At 44.1% G+C, this 23,755-nt stretch overlaps 1 pseudogene; it reads right to left on the reverse strand.

Moving 5' to 3' along the window:
* Positions 1 to 4,611: 4,611 nt before the first annotated feature.
* LOC124796851 lies at positions 4,612 to 4,729 on the reverse strand (annotated as a pseudogene).
* Between the last annotated feature and the right edge of the window lie 19,026 nt (positions 4,730 to 23,755).

The following is a 23,755-nucleotide window of genomic DNA, read 5'->3' on the forward strand; positions in this document are numbered from 1 at the left end:
AGATCCTTGGTCAGCCATTAATTATGTTTACCCTGACCGGTGATAACGGTTTTTGTTTACCGTTATGTCCGTTCTACTACTGCAGTGAAGATCAATAAAGCTCGAACGAGCAAACCCTTTCCTTATTTTTTACTGTGTGTGACTGGACATCATTATTGTTTCCAGTCCACTTAAAAAGTGTCTATCGCTTGCACCTTTCTCTCTTATTGTGCGCGGGGTTGGCGTGATTAAATCGGATTTGGCATGTTAATGTGAAAGGGTGGCCGGATGCCCTTCCTGCCGCCACCCCGTACCCTCCCAGACGGATTCAGAGTATCCCATCTGTCTGCGTCCAGTGTAAATCGTGGAAAAGTGCGGATGTGTTGCAAATGTCGTAACTGAGGCGGGACGTGGGGACCAGCCCGGTATTCACCTAGAGTAATGTGGAAAACCGCCTAAAAACCACATCCAGACTGGCCAGCACGAAGGCCCTCGTCGTTAATCCGGCGGGCGGATTCGATCCGGGGCCGGCGCGCGTACCAGAGTCCAGGAAGCAGCGCGTTAGATTACGCGTCTAACCTGGCGGGTAGTCCACTTAATAAGTGTAAATAACAATAAGTACAGCCTTTGTTACATCGCAGCACGTCAATCACGCCGCGATTACGAGCTACGTGGGGATCATCTCGGGATCTGCATTAGCGGCGTGTTCGGTTTATTTGAAGCGTCAAGTTCACTTTGCATTTTCTCGTGATGTATGTAATTGACGTATTGGGATGTAACCAACGTCATTCTTTTCGTTGTTTTTCATGTTATCGATGGCGTTAGAAATAATATGGGGTCTCCATTAAAAAAACTTAAGTTTGCGTTGAAAATAATATTTGCTTACAGTTTAAATGCCTCATAGCATTTATTTTCATGAGTCCCTGCCTTACATTGTTGTTGTTGTTGTTGTTGTTGTTGTAGTCTTCAGTCCAGATACTGGTTTGATGCAGCTCTCCATGCTACTCTATCCAGTGCAAGCTTCTTCATCTGTCAGTACCTACTGTAACCTACATCCTTCTGAATCTGCTTAGTGTATTCATCTCTTGGTCTCTCTCTACGATTTTTACCCTCCACGCTGCCCTCCAATACTAAATTGGTGATCCCTTGATGCCTCAGAACATGTCCTACCAACCGATCCCTTCTTCTAGTCAAGTTGTGCCAAAATTTCTCTTCTCCCCAATTCTATTCAATACCTCCTCATTAGTTATGTGGTCTACCCATCTAATCTTCAGCATTCTTCTGTAGGGCCACATTTCTTCTTCTCTAAACTATTTATCGTCCATGTTTCACTTCCATACATGGCTACACTCCACACAAATACTTTCAGAAACGACTTCCTGACATTTAAATCTGTACTCGATGCAAACAAATTTCTCTTCTTCAGAATCGCTTTCCTTGCCATTGCCAGTCTACATTTTATATCCTCTCTGCTTCAACCATCAGTTATTTTGCTCCCCACATAGCAAAAATCATTTAGTACTTTAAGTGTCTCATTTCCTAATCTAATTCCCGCAGCATCACCCGATTTAATTCGACTACATTCCATTATTCTCGTTTTGCTTTTGTTGATGTTCATCTTATATCCTACTTTCAAGACACCTTACATTAATACCCGTGAAAGTCGGTTTTCAGTATCTATTGTTGTTCCAGAGATATTTGCGCTAAAACGTTTAAGTGAAGCACCCTGCATACACGAATCATTTACTCCTTTTACTCGGTGGCTCTGTTATGCGCCGCATCACAGATCCCAAGGTATGGAGTACGATCCTCAGTTAGTCTTAGGATTTTCATCTGTTATTTACCACTTCTTTCTCCACTCAGTGTGTTTGTTAATGGTGAAAAATACCGTACTGAACTGTGTTTCTGAATCCACGTTAAAATTTACGTCGCTTATAATTGGCTGGATAAGTCAGTTCAACGTTTGGAGGAAGGCAACCACCTCCAATAAGACCATGTCTAGTAAAGCACAGTGATCTTTAAACCATCTTTCACGTTGAGCACAGGTTTTACCTTGTACCTTTTGACCCAGGTCGGTCAGCATTAGTGACCGGACATTATTTAATTGATCCATAGAACGAAAGGGGCTAGATTCCAATGAATATTGTAACTGAAGATACGAAGGAGCGTCTCGTCGTGAGTGTTGTATACAACTGTTAGCAAAAAAGGATCAAATTCGAATTTCAATTTAGTCCTTAATGGCGATGTAGAAACATCCCAGAATTTCGAAACAGCTGAGAACATTTGCAAACTTTTTGGCCATGCCTGTGGTAGGATTTAAATCTTCAAATGTGTGTGAATTCCTAAGGGACCAAACTGCTTGGGTCATCGGTCCCTAGACTTACACACTACTTAAACTAAATTATGCTATGAACAACACACACACACCCATGCCCGAGGGAGGACTCGAACCTCCGGCGGGAGGGGCCGCGCAGTCCGTGACATGACGTCTCAAACCGCGCGGCCACTCCGCGCGGCTAGAATTTAAAAACTTGTCCTGTGTGTACTTCGAAGCTATCGCTAAGGGCACTAATCCGAGTCCACTGGGCTGACAGATGTGACGCAATTTATGCAATTACGAAGAGGTTCGTTGACTTTAAGGATCTAACAAATATAGTTCTTACGAGTGTCAAATATATATCGAACGGGGTGCAGCAATAGATCTTTAAAAAGTAATCCTACAGTTTTGTTGTTCAGTGTAAAGTACTAGATGAATTAAATAGAACCAAAAGATCTCGAAAACAGAGTAAGACGTTGCAGCTACATATTATCTCTCAGGAATGGAAGTGTCACAAATAACCATTGGACAAAACAGACGCCTCTGAAAGATGGGTTCCTAACAGATGAATAAATACAGCGAAGAAGACCTTTGACGAGCCACACGAGAACGACAAGTTGACGAAGCCCATAAGTAGGCTTATAACAACAGTTTATTCACCCAATTATGGCAATATTTATTAGGGGTGAAATACATTTTTTTGAAAGAATGAAGTAGGTTACAGACGGAAATCTGCCTCTGACTTGCCATTTCCAATTGTTTTATCACTTTATTTCGCGAATCAGTTATTGTTGTATCAAAGAACGACTGCAAATATTTTGGTTGGCTAGTATAGTCCTTGAAGCTTACGGGAAGTCTTGTGTTTTGGTTACCGAACAGGGGGTTAATCGCAGCGCTCTCCGCCAGGACGGGAAACCTGGGTTAGGAATCTGAACATAGTGTGCTATTCTGGTCGCAGAGCAAGTGAGACATGCAGCGTTGAATGGAGCCGGTCGTTGTGTTTGCTGTTTGGTGAGGAAATTCATGTTACTCGGGTTATCCTTAGGCACCCGGCCGGTGTGGCCGAGCGGTTCTAGGCACCTCAGTCTGGAACCGCGCGACCGCTACGGTCGCAGCTTCGAATCCTGCCTCGGGCATGGGTGTGTGTGATGTCCTTAGGTCAGCTAGGTTTAAGTAGTTCTAAGTTCTAGGGGACTGATGACCTCAGATGTTAAGTCCCATAGTGCTCAGAGCCATTTGATTTTTTATCCTTAGGCATAGCCTGTTTGCAAAGTGCTTTCATTAAGTGTTCGCGAGGTATCTGTATTTGACGGTCCAATTTTCACTGATTTAGGTAACGATATTGCTATGAATGCAGCGTGCGGAAGCTTGCCTGGCGAGTAGTTGTGAGTTCATTGACTTATGAGATCAGTAGTCACGAACATGAGTACAGAATCCCAATACATTCATTGCGACTAGCTCTTCAGTCAACTTTTCACTCTTCCATTCAATTCAGCTTATTAAACATTTTATGCTATGTACATAAGTGAACTTGGTACTTTGATGTTTGCGTGTCACGTTTATTTGTCACGTGCCATTGTGATACTAAGAGGCTATGTATCATTCCGCATTTGGTAAATTTCGCCTAGTATTACCTATCACACGTAACATTCCCTATTTCAGACATTACGTATTCGCGTTTTTTGTATGACTTGTACAGCTAATAAAATAGGTTTTGACGCTGATGCTGCTCGGGGAGACGCTGTGTGTGATCTTACATAAGTGAGCTTGTCCAATGTTTCACAAGCAATCACAAATCAATGCTTTTTAACATATCTCTAGGATGCTACGAATCCAATCCAGGGAAGGGAAGCTCCCTGTAGATTTAAGAGAAATAATGTCGCACAACAGATAACATGTAATTGAAGGAAACCTGGTAGGGGTGGTCCAATTAAGCATGAAAGAATGGGTATTACCTCACCTGGATGTATTAATCAAGGGACGCATCTAACTACAAAAGGAAACTAGGGCTCACTATAATAATTACAGACATCAGACAAATTATTTACCCACTGAAATAAGCATTTAAACATTTCATATGTGGGCAAAAGGTTGCAATTATAAAATATATAACTGAATTCCGTCCGAACAGGCCTTGGGAGGCCCAACGGTACCGACCGGCCGCCGTGTCATTCTCAGCCTATAGGCGTCACTGGATGCACCTATCGATAGGCACACCGGTCTCCCGGCCGTATGCCAGTTTACGAGACCGGAGCCGCTACTTCTCAATCAAGTAGCTCGTCAGTTTGTCTCACAAGGGCTGAGTGTACCCCGCTTGCCAACAGCGCTCGGCAGACCGGATGGTCACCCATCGAAGTGCTAGCCCAGCCCGACAGCGCTTAACTTCGGTGATCTGACGGGAACCGTTGTTACCGCCGCGGCAAGGTCGTTGGCAGTTATAAAATATAGCCTTGGCAAAGATGGGTGGACACACGAAAGCGAGACGTAAAACTGTATCGTGGATACAGCCAATGAGTGCGAAAATGATTAGTGATCCAAACAAATAACATGGAAAAGCAAATGCGAAAACCAATAGAATCGCCACAGTGCATGATAGTAGCAACTAGTTTGCTGCGAAAGTTAAAACTGTGCTATTAAATCCTATGTAAATTAACTATCTATGCATCTCCTCCGCCTCCTTGATTCGTCGCCATCTCATGCATGCCATTCTCAAAAGACGGCTGCAGAAGCGGATGGAAATTCTGAGTCCGGCTCACCCTCTGTACTCTGACATGGAGACGTCCCTCCCTGCAGTTCTTTGCAACAAACTGACGCACGTGCTCTCTCTTGCCTCCCAACAGCAAGTGCATACTCTTCGATCCCCAGCCACAAGTGTTTTCTGACTTTACTCTCTGAAACTTAGCTAGTTCTGCCAATAATACTTCTCTAGCCAAGTGTAACAAATTCCTACACTTACAGATTTTGTCATGGTCAACCAACAGTGGTGAGGCGCAGGAAGGAAGGCAGAAAACATTCCCTCTACATGACTGTTTTCCTGCCGGCCGCTGTGACCGAACGGTACTAGGCGCTTCAGTCCGGAACCGCGCTGCTGCTACGGTCGCAGGTTCGAATCCTGCCTCGGGCATGGATGTATGAGTTGACCTTAGGGTAGTTAGGTTGAAGTAGTTCTAAGCCTAGGGGACTGATGACTTCAGATGTTAAGTCCCATAGTGCTTGAAAATCTACCTTCTACCACAATAATTATTGTGAGCCAGTCAGAGTCGCTGTTACTCGGTTTTAAATGAACCTTCCTTCAAGGCATGACTGCGAACAACGATCAATCCCACGGTCTCAAGTTCTGGGTGCTATATCTGGCTTCCAAATTTTTGTCTCACCAAAATGGATTCCTTCTAGCATTTCATACAATACATGCAAGCCCTCTTCCTTCGCATACACTGTGCGGAGATGGGACAACGAATTCCGCGTCCCATATACCTGCTAGGGGGCTGCTTTCAGCGCCAAACAAGTGTATGACACTCTGGTCCTTTTGAGTTATCTTCCGTGTTGTGAGCCAGCTAAAGAAAGCTTCCAAAGCTGCAGAAAACAATAGGTCCCCCTCACCATAATAAAAGGAATGTAGAAGAAGAAGTAATTAGTTGTGCAGTCATTGGTAGTGGGAAATGCTGTCTGCAGTCACCATGCAGCATTATAGGATCGACTTTATTGAGATGTGCATAACATTATAAAATAGGTGACGGTTTGAGCAAAAACTGCCATGTATCGAAGTTTTTATCGTCCTGTTTTCTAACACATTTTGAGAAGCCATGGCTCTTCAAATCTTTCAAAGCCCGTCGTCATTCACCTTGGTTATTATTTTTTTCGTTTTTTTTTTTTTTTTTTTTGACCTGCTGAGGTCATCGGTTCCAAGTCTTACACACTACTTAATCTAACTTAAACTAACTTACGCTATGCACAACACACACACCCATGCCCGAGGGAGGAATCGAACCTCCGACGGAGGGAGCCGCACGGACCGTGACAAGGCGCCTCAGCCCGCGCGGCATCATTAAACTGATTTACAGTTGTATTCCTAGTAAATATTCACTTACTGATTTTTCTGGCTCACTTACGTTCGTCTACTGACACTCTGCCAACTATATTTACGTTGGGTGATTAATATTGTGGCGGTCTGCCTATTGGGAAATGAATATTGCAGCTAATGTTAGTACGTCTCTTCACTTTTACAGTTACAACTTTGTGTACGAACACATGTCTGAAGAGTATGCCGTGATGCCTGTTGACATTGCATCTGTTTGTCACAGTGTAAAGCATCGTCTTAGCTACAAGTGATTGGATTGCCAAATGAAGTTGCATCATTTCTTGTTTCCAGATAGTAAATCACATAAAAAATTTCGTGTGGAAGAAGTAAGGCAACAGGTACCTCAGAAAACGGTCTTATCCCATATAGTCACGATGCAGTCACGCGCGAGCGTAGCCTCTGTGACCTCAGATGCTTCAGATAGAGGTAATATAAGAACTTCTCGTCACACAGTTCAGTGCTATGATATTAACCACAGGATACGTCAAAGACTGCTACATTTTTAGGAACACTCCAAAGAAGCCCACAAATGCGTCTTCCATACAATAAAGAACATTACAGAATCTAACGGCTTTCATCTGAATGAGTAAGGGCTTATGTGTCCCAAAACTATTACTTGTTTGAGAATAATGTGTTCAATCTGCTTAAAGAACAAAAATATTTTTGTCTGTGTGGTACTATGTTTTGAGATCAGCAACAAAATGAGTCTCTACCTGTATGAAGATCAGTTATAGCATGAATTCTGTTACTCCCGGATTGAATGTGCTGGACTTGATAAAAGTAAAGCACAAGACCAGATTTAGGTAGATTTCTTTAAGCAGCAAACCACAATTGACATCTCCCATTCCCGGTTGCTTAAGCTTATATTATACATATATTCAATTCCTACCAGTAACTCATCTGCTGAAATATTTTTCAGTATGACGACCAGTGGTCGAAAATGAAATCAGTTGTCCATGGCCTCAATGAAAAGAGAACTTCAAATGAAAGTGACCTTATCTCGAGTTGTGGTGAATTCTTGAATATTGTGAGAGCGAAGTGGGTCAGTGAAGGACTACTGAAGTGACTCCTCCCCTCACTGCCGACGTCTACTATGCGCACCTGCAGCATGTCTGCTCGCTGCTGCTGACTCCTCCCATCACTGCTAACATCTGAATCATCTGCCAGCAACGCACCTGCTCGCTGCGCCATCTGCTACTCGGGCCAGTGATTCCGCCCCTCACTGCCGACGTCTGCTGTGTATGCTTGTGATGTGCCTGCTCCTGCCCCAGACAGCTCACTGGACCAGCAACCCATACCCTCACTGCCCATAGCTGCTACACATACCAGCAACATGCCTGCTAACTGCTGCCAACTACTATTAGAACCAGCGAGTCCTCCCCTCATTGCTGACACCTTCTACCCATGCTAGTGACGCACCTGCCTATTACTGCTGACTGCTACACAAACCAGTGACTCCTCATGAGACGTGGTACTTAGGGAAAGGCAGGATTCAGTGTGGACAGGGCCGTACTCAGTTACCGTTCGTTGCTCAGTTTTTTTTTTTTTTAAGTCATGCGCACTTTATTTGGAACCAATTGCAAATAAGGTTGACAATAAGAAACAATTGTCAGATTTGACTGTTAAGACACAGTATCTAATAAAAAATTTCTGCAGCAAGTTGCACTCATGGCTGAAGGCCTTATTGACCAGATATACAACTTATTCGTAATAACTAAAAAAAAAAAAAAAATTGACAGCTGAAGGCCTGGATAGCAAATTCTTAACAACGAATTAAACTTCTCCAAGAGATACCAAAGTATTATAAAATAGGACAATCATCAAATTTTCACTATTAAGAGAAAATATCTAATTAAAAATTCTTAAGACAAATTGCTTTCACGGCTGAAGGCCTTATTGAGTCATCAAAATCTGACCAAATCAAGGGAAAAGTGGGCCCTCAGACAGTGCTCCAAGGATCGACCTGGGAAAGTCGCTCAACTTCGTAAACGATGAGACTGGCAGCCAAGAGCTGTACACACTTAACCGGATGGCAACTCAAACTAGTGACAGTTTAAATGCAGGCTAACATTCTTGCAACATCTACCTAACTTCTGATAACTAACACAGCTATGGACTAACCCAGGCAAGGCGGAACCGGCTGACAGCACTGGGTCTTCAGAATCCGGTATTCAGAACATCCAGAAGCAGAAGGACCCACCACGACCGAAGTAGTCTAAAAGAAACAAATATCCGAACCACAATCAAGAAGGTTGTGGAACTACTTGTCTTACCAGACAGCAGCGGCAAGGTGAGGAAAGGTACACTACCACGAAAATACGCTAACCTCTGTGGCAAGTAACTGGGGCATTAGCGGCCACTAGGCAGAAAAATACTGCGGGTTGAACTTCATCAATAAACATAAGGAATTCAATGATTAATAATAAAAGGTGGAGGATGGCTAATTAATGTCATCAACTCCAAACACTCCACTGGTCTCAGCGACCCTGCGAGAAGCAATGCCCGAACAAATGGCGTGATCTCAAAATAGTGGAGGTTTCACTACTGGGTTAATGTTCACTCATCTCAAACGTCCTGGGTCCATTGGAGAACGAGCTTGTCGCCCTCGCAACTACAGCCCCTCGATCTGGCAGTGCCTGCATGTCACCAGTGGTCCCAGCAAGTCTTCGTGCTGCAGCACCTCACTGCTGCTCTGTCCCAACCGAACTCCTCAACACACTCTGACCTGGAAAACACTTGACGCCCTTCCAAAGATAGTACTAGGATACTAGATATCGATAACCGCTGCTGCTGCTGCTGCTGCTGCTGCTGCCACTCGCAGACAACAACACCAGCAAATGTCGTGGTGCCAGTAAGCATGAGAAGAAAACGAGATGCCACTACCCCTATTACACGATGCCAACCTACCAACGGCACCAACGCTAGCCACAACATGACTGACCTCCCTTAACTGCAAACATCTGCTGCATACACCCACGACATGCCTGCTCGCTGCAGCCAACAGCTACATGGGCCAGTGATTCCTGACCTCTCTGCAGACATCTGTTACGGGTGCTGGTGACATGCGTGATCACTGCCCCCAAATGCTACATGAGCTGGCAACCCCCCCCCCCCCCTCCCCGCCACCCCACTCACTACCGATATCTAATATATGCGCCCACAATATGCCTGCTTGCTGCTACTGACTGCTGCATGGGCCAGCGACTCCTCCCCTCGCTGACATGTGCTACTTGTACCTGTGATGTGGCTGGTCACTGAAACCAAATAATACATTGGTCAACGATTCATCCCCTCACTGCGGATGTCTACTATGTGCACCAATGACATGACTGCTTGCTGCCGCCAACTGCTGCATGGGACAGCAACTCCACCCCTCCCTGCCGACAGCTGCTATGAGCGCACGTGATGTGCCTCCTTGCTGCCAGTGACTGCTGCCCGGGCAGTGACTCCTCCCCCCACTGCCGACAGCTGCAATGGGTGTGTGTGTTGTGCCTGCTCACTGCAACAAAGTGCTCGCTGCTGCCAACTGTATTGTGGGCCAGCGAGTCCTTCCCTCACAGCCATTGTCCTCTCCTCACTGCTGATATCTGCTACAGGCTCCCTTGATGCGCCTGTTCACTGCCGCCAAATGCTACATGAGCCAAAGACTCCTCCCTTCACTGCCCATGTCTGCTGTGTTGGCCCACGAGAAGCCTTCTTGCTGCTGCCGACTGGTATGTTGGCCAGGGACTCCTCCCTACACTGCTGACATCTGCTACACGGGCACAAGACGCGACTGCTTGTCGCCGCCATCTGCTAGATAGGCCAGCTACTCGTCGCCTTATTGCTGATGTCTTCTTCGCACACCAGCGACATGCCTGCTCAGTGCCGCCTACTGTTACGTGGGTTAGCGACGCCTCCCCTCACTGCCGGCACTGAGGCTGCTTGCTGTGTCGACTGTTGTGTGGGCCAGTGGCTCTGCCCCTCAAGACTGACATCTGCTTCTTGCTACCGCGAAGCACCTGCTCCCTGCTGCCAGCTGCAGCGAGGGCAGCGAGTCCTCCCCTCACAGCTGACGTCTGCTGTGTGAACCCGCAAAGCACCTATTCACTGCCGCTGATTGCTTCTCCCCTCACGGTCGACATCTTCTACACTTGTTCGCAACACGCCTGCTGACTGGCGCTGACTATTACGTGTGTCAGTGACTCCTCACCTTACTGGCTACAACTGCTACACAAACCTGCCAAGTGTTATATGATATGTCGTACTGCAGAATCAAAGCAAGAGCACAGTTATGCATACAGCCATTTTTGCGACTCCACTGCTGTGCCACTGATGGATCCGCAAATACAGTGCTGCCCAATTCTAGGTCTTTGACTAAGCAGTCCGCGCCTCTCCACCCGCCTCCTATTCGGCCATGTCTGCCATAGACGCTGCAAAATACTGGGTGATCAAAAAGTCAGTATAAATTTGAAAACTGAATAAATCATGGAATAATGTAGATAGACAGGTACAAATTGACACACATGCTTGGAATGACAGGGGGTTTTATTAGAACCAAAAAAATACAAAAGTTAAAAAATGTCCGACAGATGGCGCTTCATCTGATCAGAATAGCAATAATTAGCATAACAAAGTAAGACAAATCAAAGATGTTCTTTACAGGAAATGCTCAATATGTCCATCATCATTCCTCAACAATAGCTGTAGTCGAGGAATAATGTTGTGAACAGCTGTGTAAAGCATGTCCGGAGTTATGGTAAGGCATTGGCGTCGGATGTTGTCTTTCAGCATCCCTAGAGATGTCGGTCGATCACGATACACTTGCGAGTTCAGGTAACCCCAAAGCCAATAATTGCACAGACTGAGATCTGGGGACCTGGGAGGCCAAGCATGACGAAAGTGGCGGCTGGGCACACGATCATCAAACGACGCGCGCAACAGATCTTTCACGCGTCTAGCAATATGGTTTTTTTTTTTTTTTTGGTTCTAATAAAATCCCATGTCATTCCAAGCATGTGCGTCAATTTTTACCTCTCTATCTACATTATTCCGTGGTGTATTAAGTTTTCAAAATTATACTGACTTCTTGATCACCCGGTATAATGCACCAGCATCTCGCACTGAGATGAGCGAAGGAGCGTCAGCAGTGATGCACATAATTAACTGGAACGACGTGCCGCCTCGGACATTTATCTCGTGTCAAAACTCTCTTTCATATTAGTTAATATCCAGAATTGTCCTGGAAGAAAGGGTCGCCAGTGTTGCGGTCTGTCTATCGGGATGTGAATATTATACCCAGTTTTATTAAGTAATTTAGCTTTTTCCCCTTTCTGAACCCAGACTTGCTAAGATTCTGAAATCCGAGCCAGGTGCAACACCAAGCGCCAATTAAAGGGGCCTACAATAAATACCCTGAGAATGCACAATGATTAATAGCTATTACGGTGCCGATAGAGACTCTGTTCTCATCTAACCGTGTGGAATTACAAGTTAGAAAAATCGTGTCCGCTCACAACTGATTGAAGTTGCAACGCACTAGGAGCTTGTAGTGTTTCCAAGGTGTAACTAGTACTTTTTCGTAATTATTTCTTTACTCGCATTTAAATGAACTGTTCATATCCAGAGGTCATTAAATGACCTCTTCAAAAGGCAAACGCTTAGATAACACGGGACTACAAGTCAGAAGAGCAGGAATACAGTCATGAATCTACATATATTCTGGAACTATTATTTGCATGGACTGCGACGTAATTACTCCTCAGTTAACTTCAGACAACTTCAGTTGCGGTTAACATGAAGTACAATAATGGCTTGGCGCATCAATCGTTGCAGAATACAATCCAAATAAGAACTAAACATTGATATATAACATAATAATTTAATTTTCTTCGGCAGAGGTGGCTGGGTGCTCTTTCGCTCCAGGTAGTCTCGCTGTCACGGCTGATGCTGATGAGTGCCAGCTACTATTCTCTCTGACAAGCACAACGATAACTGTGTGGTTTGCATAAATACACATCTACTGCTGCGTTGTTGTCCCAGTTAGCAAGCTTGTGGGCTCAGCAGCGATGGTGGGCAAAGATGAAAAGAGCTCTCTTGCGTGACATTTCTCTTCTGATTCGAACACATCTCACGTTGATATGAACTTCGTTTAAAAGATAAATTTCGAAATTTTTTTCACGTACAAGACTTAGCAGAGGTGCTATCGTGCTAGCCTGACATACACTACTGGCCATTAAATTCGCTACACCACGAAGATGAGGTGCTACAGACGCCAAATTTAACCGACAGGAGGTAGATGCTGTAATATGCAAATAATTAGCTTTTCAGAGCATTCACACAAGGTTGGCGCCGGTGGCGACCCTACAACGTGCTGACATGAGGAAAGTTTCCGACCGATTTCTCATACATAAACAGCAGTTGACCGGCGTTGCCTGGTGAAACGTTGTTGTGAAGCCTCCTGTAAGAGGGGAGAAATGCGTACCATCACCTTTCCGACTTTGATAAAGATCGGATTGTAGCTTATCGCGATTGCGGTTTATAGTATCGCGACATTGCTGCTCGCGTTGGTCGAGATCCAATGACTGTTAGCAGAATATGGAGTCGGTGGGTTCAGAAGGGTAATACGGAACACCGTACCGGACCCCAACGGCCTTGTATCACTAGCAGTCGAGATGACAGGAATCTTATCCGCATGGCTGTAACGGATCGTGCAGCCACGTGTCGATCCCTGAGTCAACAGATGGGGACGTTTGCAAGACAACAACCATCTGCTCGAACAGTTCGACGACGTTTACAGCAGCATGGACTATCAGCTCGGAGACCATGGCTGCGGTTACCCTTGACGCTGCATCACAGATAGGAGCGCCTGCAGTGGTGTACTCAACGACGAACGTGGGCGCACGAATGGCAAAACGTCATTTTTTCTGATGAATCCAGGTTCTGTTTACAGCATCATGATGGTCGCACCCGTGTTTGGCGACATCGCGGTGAACGCACATTGGAAGCGTGTATTCGTCATCGCCACACTGGCGTATCACCCGGCGTGATGGTATGGGGTGCCATTTGTTACACGTTCCGGTCACCTCTTGTTCGCATTGATGGCACTTTGCACAGTGGACGTTAGATTTCAGATGTGTTACGACCCGTGGCTCTACCCTTTATTCGATCCCTGCGAAACACTACATTTCAGCAGGATAATGCACGACCGCATGTTGCAGGTCCTGTACGGGCCTTTCTGGATACAGAAAATGTTAGACTGCTGCCCTGGACGGCACATTCTCCAGATCTCTCACCAGTTGAAAACGTGTGGTCAATGGTGGCCGAGCAATTGGCTCGTCACAATGCGCCAGTCACTACTCTTGATGAACTGTGGTATCGTGTTGACGCCGCATGAGCAGCTGTACCTGTACACGCCATCCAAGCTCTGTTTGACTCAATGCCCAGGCGTATCAAGGCGGTTATTACGGCCAGAGGTGGTTGTTCTGGGTACTGATTTCTCAGGATCTATGCACCCAAAATTCGTGAAAATGTAATCACATGTCAGTTCTAGTATAATATATTTGTCCAATGAATATCCGTTTATCATCTGCATTTCTTCTTGGTGTAGCAATTTTAATGGCCAGTAGTGTATTTACCACCGTCCTGGTGTGTTAAAAAGAACCAAAATCTGTTGGAAAAACTGAGCGTTCACTTTCTGAGGTAAAAATGTTTAAAATACACATTTATTATACTCTGAATGATGCACAGTTATCTGGTTATGTATACAAGAATTTTGCTCCATAAGGTTTAAAGACGTGGCTTGGTCCCTTCCGCCTTTTTTTGTCTTGATTTAACTTTTTCTTGTTCCTAAATGGTGACAGCCAATTCACATCACTGGAGTAATATTCTCTGGAATGAGTGGTTTGATTTTATTTACATAGTAACTGTCGCACTTTATTAGGCGAGGGGCGATGTGTGGCGGCATGGCTACCTGAGCGACATGAGCAGAGTACGGCCCGCTCCCAACCACAGCGGTTGCCCGGCATTTTCGCTGTTTCTAGCGAGGCGAGCAGGGGTCCGGCATGTGGGCAGGGTCGGTGCCGGCAACTCGCAAATCGTTTAGTGCAGTACGTCTCGCCGCTTTCCTATCTGACGACGCCGGACGGCTGCAATGTCTGCGTCGATTCGGAGAATTTTAATGTCTGCGTCTACTGGGGGTCGACAGTACGGCGCCCACATAGACCACTGCCGCCCAATGGTCTATAGTTTCCCACGCAAAGACAGAAAAACACCATCTGATTGGTGGACCGATATGACTTGTGCTGACGAAAAAGAGCGTACTCCGAATTTGGCGGGACGATCGTGATAGGAGGAGAATTTATTGTAATGATTTGTAGGGACAGAATCTAAGACTTTGATGGGCAGCTGTTTCTGTGTCCTCGCGCTAGTGGAGACTCTCCTGTGCGGTGGAGAGAAGGTGCTAATCTTTTGGTATGAAGGCGAGGTGACGAGTTCAGCACCCGCTTGTGGACGGCCGGAGAGGTTGGTCGTATTTCGCCTCTGGACAGCCAGAGCGAACTTTACAGTTCTTCACTTCTGGTCAGCTAGACTGAAGGTGATCGCAACAGTCAGAAGTATTACTGTCACCGTAGTTCGGGCAGAACCTGTCTGTTACCACTTGATGACAATAGTCAGTTTTTTTTCCGTTCGCTCTCTGTACCGGTCGGCTCTTTATTCTCGGGTGCGGACCGCCACTGAAAGCAGCTGCAAGACTATCCCTGTGCTACGAACTGTCGGCGCGTGGCCAGTCATGCAGGTGGTAACGTACTCGTAGCACCGGCGCAGTAGTCTAATTAATTTAATCCCTCATAGCTTATGCTGTCGCCTTGTCGCCATACATAGCCTTTGCTTGTGTGACGTGTATCAACCGCTCTCATTCACCATCGATATTGTTCGTAATAGTCAGGTGTAGCGCGTTAGGGCATACTCTCGCAGAGTTTGTAGGGCTCTATAATGTGATAGTAGATCCCACATCTGCATGCGAATTCAGCCAACTTCTCATTACCCAAGTTACATTGTTCCTCGATGTCGCGACGGTAATGAAAGCAGCATACAGTTCCAGACCAGTTGATTTTCGATCAGACCCCGGAGATAACTTTCAAATTTATAAGACATGTCTAAGGGAGGGAGGTCATGTAGTATGACGGTGCTCAGCCAGATGGCGAAGTGTGTGGTAGAGTGATCTCATTGCTGATGTTCTCGAGGATTGGCCCACGAACTAGCACAGTGTTTCAGATCCACTCACGAAGCTGCCCAGTATTGGATTCTTACCAGACAGGACTGACTTAAGAGGGCGAAAAATTTCAAAGAAGGGCTGCTCGATTTACATAATCAGGATATAGAGGAGACAGTGTAAAGGTAATGACAAGCCAGTTGGAATCAATAAAACAAAGGCATTAAAGTGCTACGAAATATTTACACTAAATTTCAGTCAATCACTCTTCCCCTCTGAATGCAAAAACACTTTGTTCTCTCCCCCCCCCCCCCACCCCTTCCCCACCTTCATACGTATCAATGGCCATCACTATCGAATAAAGAAAACCAGACCCCATATGGAAGTATAAAGGTGTTCATTTTTCCCTACGCGCTATTTATGATAGGATCAATGCAGTCTGAAAATGATGACTTGTACTTTTTGCCAAGACCTTTAGTGTGAATTGCAGTTTAATCAAGTAAAATGTACGAGGTGCGACCTTAAAGTAATGAGACTTATTTTCCTCGCAAGGTGTGGCAACCCTGCAAGCTTGCGCAGGCACAATACCTTTGCCCTTGGTCTATAAGCTCCTTCTAGTCCAAGTGGCACATCGATGCAACTGCTCAGTTGAGTTGTACTCTAATAAGTTACCACATGTTTGTGCCTCTTGTCATGGAAATGGAACCGCATAATATTGCGTAACGGTATGCCACTTCTTTTTGCGTTAAATTGTGTGAAAACGCGACGACATCTTATGGAAAGCTGCAGAAGGCTTTTGGAGAGGAGTTTATGTCAAGAGCTCAAGTTTTTCGTTGGCATAAAATGTTTAGTGACGGCACACCAAAAAAAGCTCGCGTGTCAAAGTCAAAAGTGAAATGCATGCTTTTGTGCTTCTTTGATTCCAAGGGAATTGTTCATAAAGAGTGGGTGCTTCCTGGACAAATAGTTAACCAATATTACTACAAAGAAATTTTAGAAAGACTTCGTAAAAGAGTTCTTCGTGTCCGTGCCAACATTGCTGATAATTGGATTCTGTATCATGATAATGCGCCATCCCATACAGCTCTGTCAGTACAGCAATTTTTAACTTCAAAACAAATTTCAGTACTACCACAGCCACCTTATTCACAAGATATCGCTCCGTGCGACTTTTTTCTATTTCTAAGAGTGAAAACGGAGGCCAAGGGACACTATTTTCAAGCAACACAAGATGTCCAAAAAGCTGTGACGAGCGTCTTGGAGGATATTACAGAAGATGAGTTCCAGAAACGTTACAGTCAGTGGCACAAGCGCTGGAAAAAGTGTGTGCAATCAGAAGGGAACTACTTTGAAGGAGACGATACTAAACTTGACTAAAATGGTAAGCAACATTTTTTTTTCGCATCAGTCTCATTACTTTATCGTTGCACCTCGTATAGTCCCTTCGGCCACCTCCATAATCAACAGGTCAAGATGTAATATTCCATTGTGCGGACACGCATCACCGTCACTGTCAAGAGTGAGTTATATATTCAGAGTGTTTTTAAAATGAATGTAAAAACTGGGGGAGATGGTAGAGTGGATCATAACAAGCAACTTTCACGTAACAACTCATGTCTGCATCCCTTAGATAAGTGGCGCAGCGCGTCATTTAAAAGCATCACGTGCTGCTGGGGAGGTAGATATACAACCCGTCATCCGAGTCGAATTGGTAGCATGTATGACGGGCGGGGCAACACCATGGACTTTCTTCCAGCATTCGCGGGGACGCGAACGCGTTGCGTTTAGCAGTGCAAATACCTGTTTGATTCGATGTCGCACAGAGGGCGGCACCTGTGCACACTACAGTCTGGTTCCCCCTGTCTCAGTGAGCCAACAAACGGGGACACTTGTGTTTGGTACTGTGTGAAGCGGAAGGAAAATGCAGCGCTTTTCTTTGGAAGAAAGGGCAGAAATATTGTGCTTAAGTGCGGATGTTGATGAAAAACACACTATTTAAAAAATGCACCAAACCCACAGTTTTAGAGATATGGCAATGAAATTTTGTACCACGCTTTACATGAAAGTAACACATTTACATATAAAATCATTTGATTGTATATATTCAACTTTTTTTGAATGAAATTTGAAGTTTTATTTTTAAAAAACAATGCATGTTGCTTTTTCTCAGAAAGTATTCAACAGATTTCTACAAAAATTTCTCTGTTTCATCTCTTTATATGTTGTAAGCTTCTCTTATGAGGTTTTTGGAATAGGTCAAATAGGAGAATTTTCTTAATTTTAATTATAATTCCACAAGTGCAATTTTACATTCATGCAGAATTCCAAGCACTTTGCCCCACATCTCAGCTGGCAACGTTTATTAGGTTTACAAAATATGTGTACAAAATTTCAAAATTATAGCATTCATAGAATCTGAGGAAAAGGTACATAAACTTTAAAAAACAAACTTTTCAGGAAACGCAATTTAAAGTTCAACCTAACTTTTTTCCTTATGTCACTTCATCAGAAGGCACCACATTTGTACTCTGGGTCGTCTTTCCCTCCAAGGCTTCTCTTCTGGTTTCTTGTTGTCTGTCTTCTTTCCTTTACCTAGTCTTCAACTGACTTTTCAGCTGCAGAGACGCGCTGTAAATCTATTTTTCTCAGTATGTCTTGAGTGAAATTTCCTATCTTGAAGCACATTCTTTCTAATACCTTCATCCTCCCTACGTTCCCAGCATTAAGTACAATAACTGCATCATAGGTTGCAATTCTGACAACTGTAGCAGATGCAAATGTGTTTTTAGGGCATCGTTTCCGTATGAGTGAATTTAAGAGACTCATTTGGATTTTGAACACACTTTTTGAGAAGTGCAAGATCGGCCAGAAATCTGTAATTGCGCTTGACAAGATCTAGGACACAATTTGGAAGCCTCTGCTTGTGAATGTAGGGGTTGTTATCCCTCTGAGCTTGGCGTGGCAGGGAGGCCGCGTCTCACTTTTAAGTAATTTTCAGGCACTTGGATGTGATTTCAACATTGAAACTCAAACGTTCAGCGGTTTTCAAGTCGACGAGTGCCAGACCTACGCACGTTCACCACAATCCGCAGATACACAACAGACAGAGTACACTTGAGTTTTCCCCTAACAAGGTATCGTAATCGCGCATGTGTATTTAAGGCCTACATAGAAACTCTGTGCATTCATTATGTGATACAGATGCAAAGGCCTGACAGATGCCGTCGTCAGTGCACAGTGCGTACACCAGAGACTGAAGAGGGGGCGTTAGCACTGCTGCAAAATGTGCCCTCCACAAAGTCGCGTGGTGTTGCTCGAGAAGCTGGTGTGAGCTATTCCACGGTCTGGCGTGCGTGGAATGAAAATGATTGCTCTCTTACCACCTTCAGGAATTTCAAGCCATTAACCCAGAAGATTCTGCATGACGCATTGACTTCTGCCAGCGGTTTTTGAAGAAGTGTACCACTAAACCCGAGTTCTCACACTTTGTACTTTTCTGCATGAGGTATCCTTTACAATGGAAGATGTTTTCAGTAGCCACAATCAACGTGGTTGGGCACGGAAAAATCCACACACCGCCTTTGTTCGTTGTCACCAAGAGCACTTCGCTGTCAATGTCTGAGTTGGTTTGGCAGACGATAATGTGACTGGTCCGTACATTCTCCCCTGACGACTGAACACAAACAGATACTTAATCTTCTTAAGGGAAACACTGCCAGAGTTATTGACGCATGTCCCACTCAACGTGCGTCATCGCGTGTGGTACCTACACGATGATGCATCTGCACACTTCGCTTATGAGGTGCGAAATCATTTGGATGAGACTTTTGGTGAGAACTGGATGGAGCGCTGTGAGCCGGTGGCATGACTTCCACTCTAGAGACACCTGTAATCTAATGCTTACGGAACACCTACTGAGATTGACAAAGTGCCGATAGCGCGAATTATGGCAGCCTCTGATGCAATCGTCTCTTCACCAGTCGAGGGTAAAAGGGTGCGGCTATCACTAAGGCATCGTTGCACACCGTACATTCAAGCAGGGGGCCGGGGGCTTATTTTCGATCAGTTTTTGTAACTGTTTGCAGATAAAAGTCACGAAACGTCAGCTCCATCTCTCTTTCAACTTGATGTCATAAATAAATTTAAAATGTTGTCATGTTACCATGTCGACTTGGATAACGGGTTGTATGCCTACCTTCCTGGAGGCATGCGACGCTTTTAAATGACGCCTAGCGCCCAACGCTAAGGGATGCGAAAGTTGTTTGCTATGACCAACTCTACCAGCCCTCTCATTTTTTACATTCATTTTAGAAACACTCTATATAGCAGGTAGGGACACGCGAGCTGCCATACTTTCACCGAGTCAAAAGCTTTGCAAACAGGCTACGAGATTTACAGAATGTAAGTATCAGAACATGCTCGTCAGATTAAGGCTGTCTTGCAGAAAATGAATATCTTTAAAGAACTTCTGATGGGCAGACATACTGAGCAATCTGGAGCTCTATTAGACTGTATACTATTTCATACCTTCGTCAAAGTCATGTCGTCACGAACACTCAAATTGTAAAAAGAGGCGCAAATAAATCTGCGATTATTAACAAATACGCGACGCTTAAGCACTGATGCTGATGATGAGATCCTTGAAAAATTGAACTAAATCCTGTGTTATATTATTCATTGCTTTTATATGAACTTACAGTTTGTCGGCTTTTTTGAGTTCATATATATATATATATATATATATATATATATATATAATGTGATAGTTGTACATGAGTGATCATGGACGCTAACCACCTCTCATATAATTTTATCCTATGAATTAAAAACCTAAGCTGCCCTCAATTCCCAATCTTTCCTCCAGTCACTCTTTAGATGAAACTTCCTGGCAGATTAAAACTGCGTGCCCGACCGAGACTCGAACTCGGGACCTTTGCCTTTCGCGGGCAAGTGCTCTACCATCTGAGCTACCGAAGCACGACTCACGCCCGCTCTCACAGCTTTGCTTCTGCCAGTATCTCGTCTCCTACCTTCCAAACTGCTGTGAGACCGGGCGTGAGTCGTGCTTCGGTAGCTCAGATGGTAGAGCACTTGCCCGCGAAAGGCAAAGGTCACGAGTTCGAGTCTCGGTCGGGCACGCAGTTTTAATCTGCCAGGAAGTTTCATATCAGCGCACACTCCGCTGCAGAGTGAAAATCTCATTCTCCACTCTTTAGATATTACCATACGAATAAAATGCGGCATGTAGACATGCACACTTACGGTTCACACTATTGTTTCTCTTTATCAGTCGACCAAGCAACAGTAACATAATAACCCATAAAATATAGTGGCTTAAATATTGTTTTGTCAGCAGGCAGAACAATTATCCGTTTTTCGTGCAACTGAAGTAGTAATGTCTTTTAAGAGAATTATACGGTCATATAAAATTCTACTACCTGTAATCTACTCCCATAATTATATGGTGTCTGAGGAAAGTAAATGCCTGCAAGTAATAAATTAATTTACTTAATTAAGAAGCGTTTCTTTATAATGGGATAGGAATGATAATGGAAATAGGATCACATTTGAGGAGGTGGAGAAAATGGTCAATAGATTTCAGTGCAATAAGGCGGCTGGGGTGGATGAAATTAAGTCGGAACTCATCAAATACAGTGGAATGTCAGGTCTTAAATGGCTACACAGTATAATTGAAATGGCGTGGGAGTCGGGACAGGTTCCATCAGACTGGACAAAAGCAGTAATCACACCAATCTTTAAACATGGAAACAGAAAAGATTGTAACAACTACAGAGGTATCTCTTTGATCAGCGTTGTGGTCAAATCTTCTCAGGTATTGTTGAAAGGAAAGTGCGAGTATTAGTTGAGGAAAAATTGGATGAAAATCAGTGTGGGTTTAGGCCTCTTAGAGGTTGTCAGGGCCAGATCTTTAGCTTACGGCAAATAATGGAGAAGTGTTACGATTGAATAGGGAATTGTATCTATGTTTCATAGATCTAGAAAAGGCATATGACCGGGTTCCTAGGAGGAAGTTATTGTCTGTTCTACGTGATTATGGAATAGGAGGCAAACTTTTGCAAGCAATTAAAGGTCTTTACATAGATTGTCAGGCAGCAGTTAGAGTTGACGGTAAACTGAGTCCATGGTTCAGAGTAGTTTCAGAGGTAAGACAAGGCTGCAACCTGTCTCCACTGTTGTTCGTAATATTTATGGATCATATGTTGAAAACAATAGACTGGCTTGGTGAGATTAAGATAGGTGAACACAAAATAAGCAGTCTCGCGTATGCGGATGACTTAGTTGTGATGGCAGATTCTATTGAAAGTTTGCAAAGTAATATTTCAGAGCTAGATCAGAACTTTAAGGACTATGGTATGAAGATTAGCATCTCCAAAACAAAAGTAATGTCAGTGGGAAAGAGATATAAACGGATTGAGTGCCAAATAGGAGGAACAAAGTTAGAACAGGTGGACGGTTTCAGGTACTTAGGATGCATATTCTCACAGGATGGCAACATAGTAAAAGAACTGGAAGCGAGGTGTAGCAAAGCTAATGCAGTGATCGCTCAGCTACGATCTACTCTCTTCTGCAAGAAGGAAGTCAGTACCAAGACTAAGTTATCTGTGCACCGTTCAATCTTTCGACCAACTTTGTTGTATGGGAGCGAAAGCTGGGTGGATTCAGGTTACCTTATCAACAATGTTGAGGTTACGGATATGAAAGTAGCTAGGATGATTGCAGGTACTAGTAGATGGGAACAATGGAAGGAGGGTCTCCACAATGAGGAAATCAAAGAAAAACTGCGAATGAACTCTACAGATGTTGCAGTCAGGGCGAACAGGCTTAGATGGTGGGGTCATGTTACACGCATGGGAGAAGCAAGGTTACCCAAGAGACTCATGGATTCAGCAGTAAAGGGTAGGAGGAGTCGGGGTAGACCAAGGAGAAGGTACATGGATTCGGTTAAGAATGATTTTGAAGTAATAGGTTTAACATCAGAAGAGGCACCAATGTTAGCACTGAATAGGGGATCATGGAGGAATTTTATAAGGGGGCTATACTCCAGACTGAACGCTGAATGGCATAATCAGTCTTAAATGATGATGATGATGATTCTTTCTAAAATTTCGCTAAATGTTTATATGTATACTGCTGTTGTATGTTATAACGTAGTGAAACTGAAATAATTTGCTAGGGCTAAAAATAAATCTCTTACTACACAATCTATTATAATTTCCTACTTCTACAAAAATATTTCATTTGCTACTTAGATCAAATTTCTTTTTGTGATCCTAGAATAAGTGTTCTCCGTTTTAAACTTGATAAAGCTTCGAAAGTTCGTTATTTCTTGCGATGGAATTGCTTTTTGTCGTCATGGAGAAATAGTAAGGGGAGTCGTCATGACGTCACAAACTTGAAGCCGATGGTCGCCATACGAGCTGTCTTAGACATTACCCTCTGGTGGAAGTATTTTGACCAAAAAATGCCAGCTTGTGTCATTTACGGGTGTACTAATCGTTCTAATTATAGTCTAAGGTGGAATGACATTTCATTCGTAACTGGACTCGTCCAAGCGATATTCTTTTACATACATGAACGTTGGTTGTGCTGATTAATTTTAATATAGTTGTTCTATTTCTATCATTCCATTTAAGGTTTCCTATGAGTCCACCTGTAAAAGCTCTACGTGTGAACGCTGGAAACTGGCCAAACATAACAAAATATGTTGTCAGTACGTACACCGAACATTAGTTTCGTCAGTCCGTATTAAGGGAAATACTGGATTAGGTAAGCAGACTTTCACATAACATACTTCTCTTTTCGAAACGTATAACTAAAACAAAGCTATATTAAGGAGGCTACATGCGTCGTACTACTGGAACAATCATGTTTTTAAGACCAGAAAAATCTCTGAAAACTCCTTTCTGACACTGTATTATTCACGAAAGCGCTTAGCATTTACTGTTTTTAACAACTGTGCGAGTAGATGACAGACATCAAGAACAAGAAGCAGTCGTAAACAGCAATCTTCTTATGTTCTGGGGTATCCAACATAGGGGCGGCGACTTCAAAACAATGTACTTTCTAAGTTTGTAGCATTATCCCCCCTAATTATACCTGTATGGTTGTCACTGCTTTCACCAGAGATGTAGTGGGGCTGGAGAGACATACCGTCACGTTGCGTCTG

This window comes from Schistocerca piceifrons, chromosome 4 (assembly GCF_021461385.2).
Source record: "Schistocerca piceifrons isolate TAMUIC-IGC-003096 chromosome 4, iqSchPice1.1, whole genome shotgun sequence".
NCBI lineage: Eukaryota > Metazoa > Arthropoda > Insecta > Orthoptera > Acrididae > Schistocerca > Schistocerca piceifrons.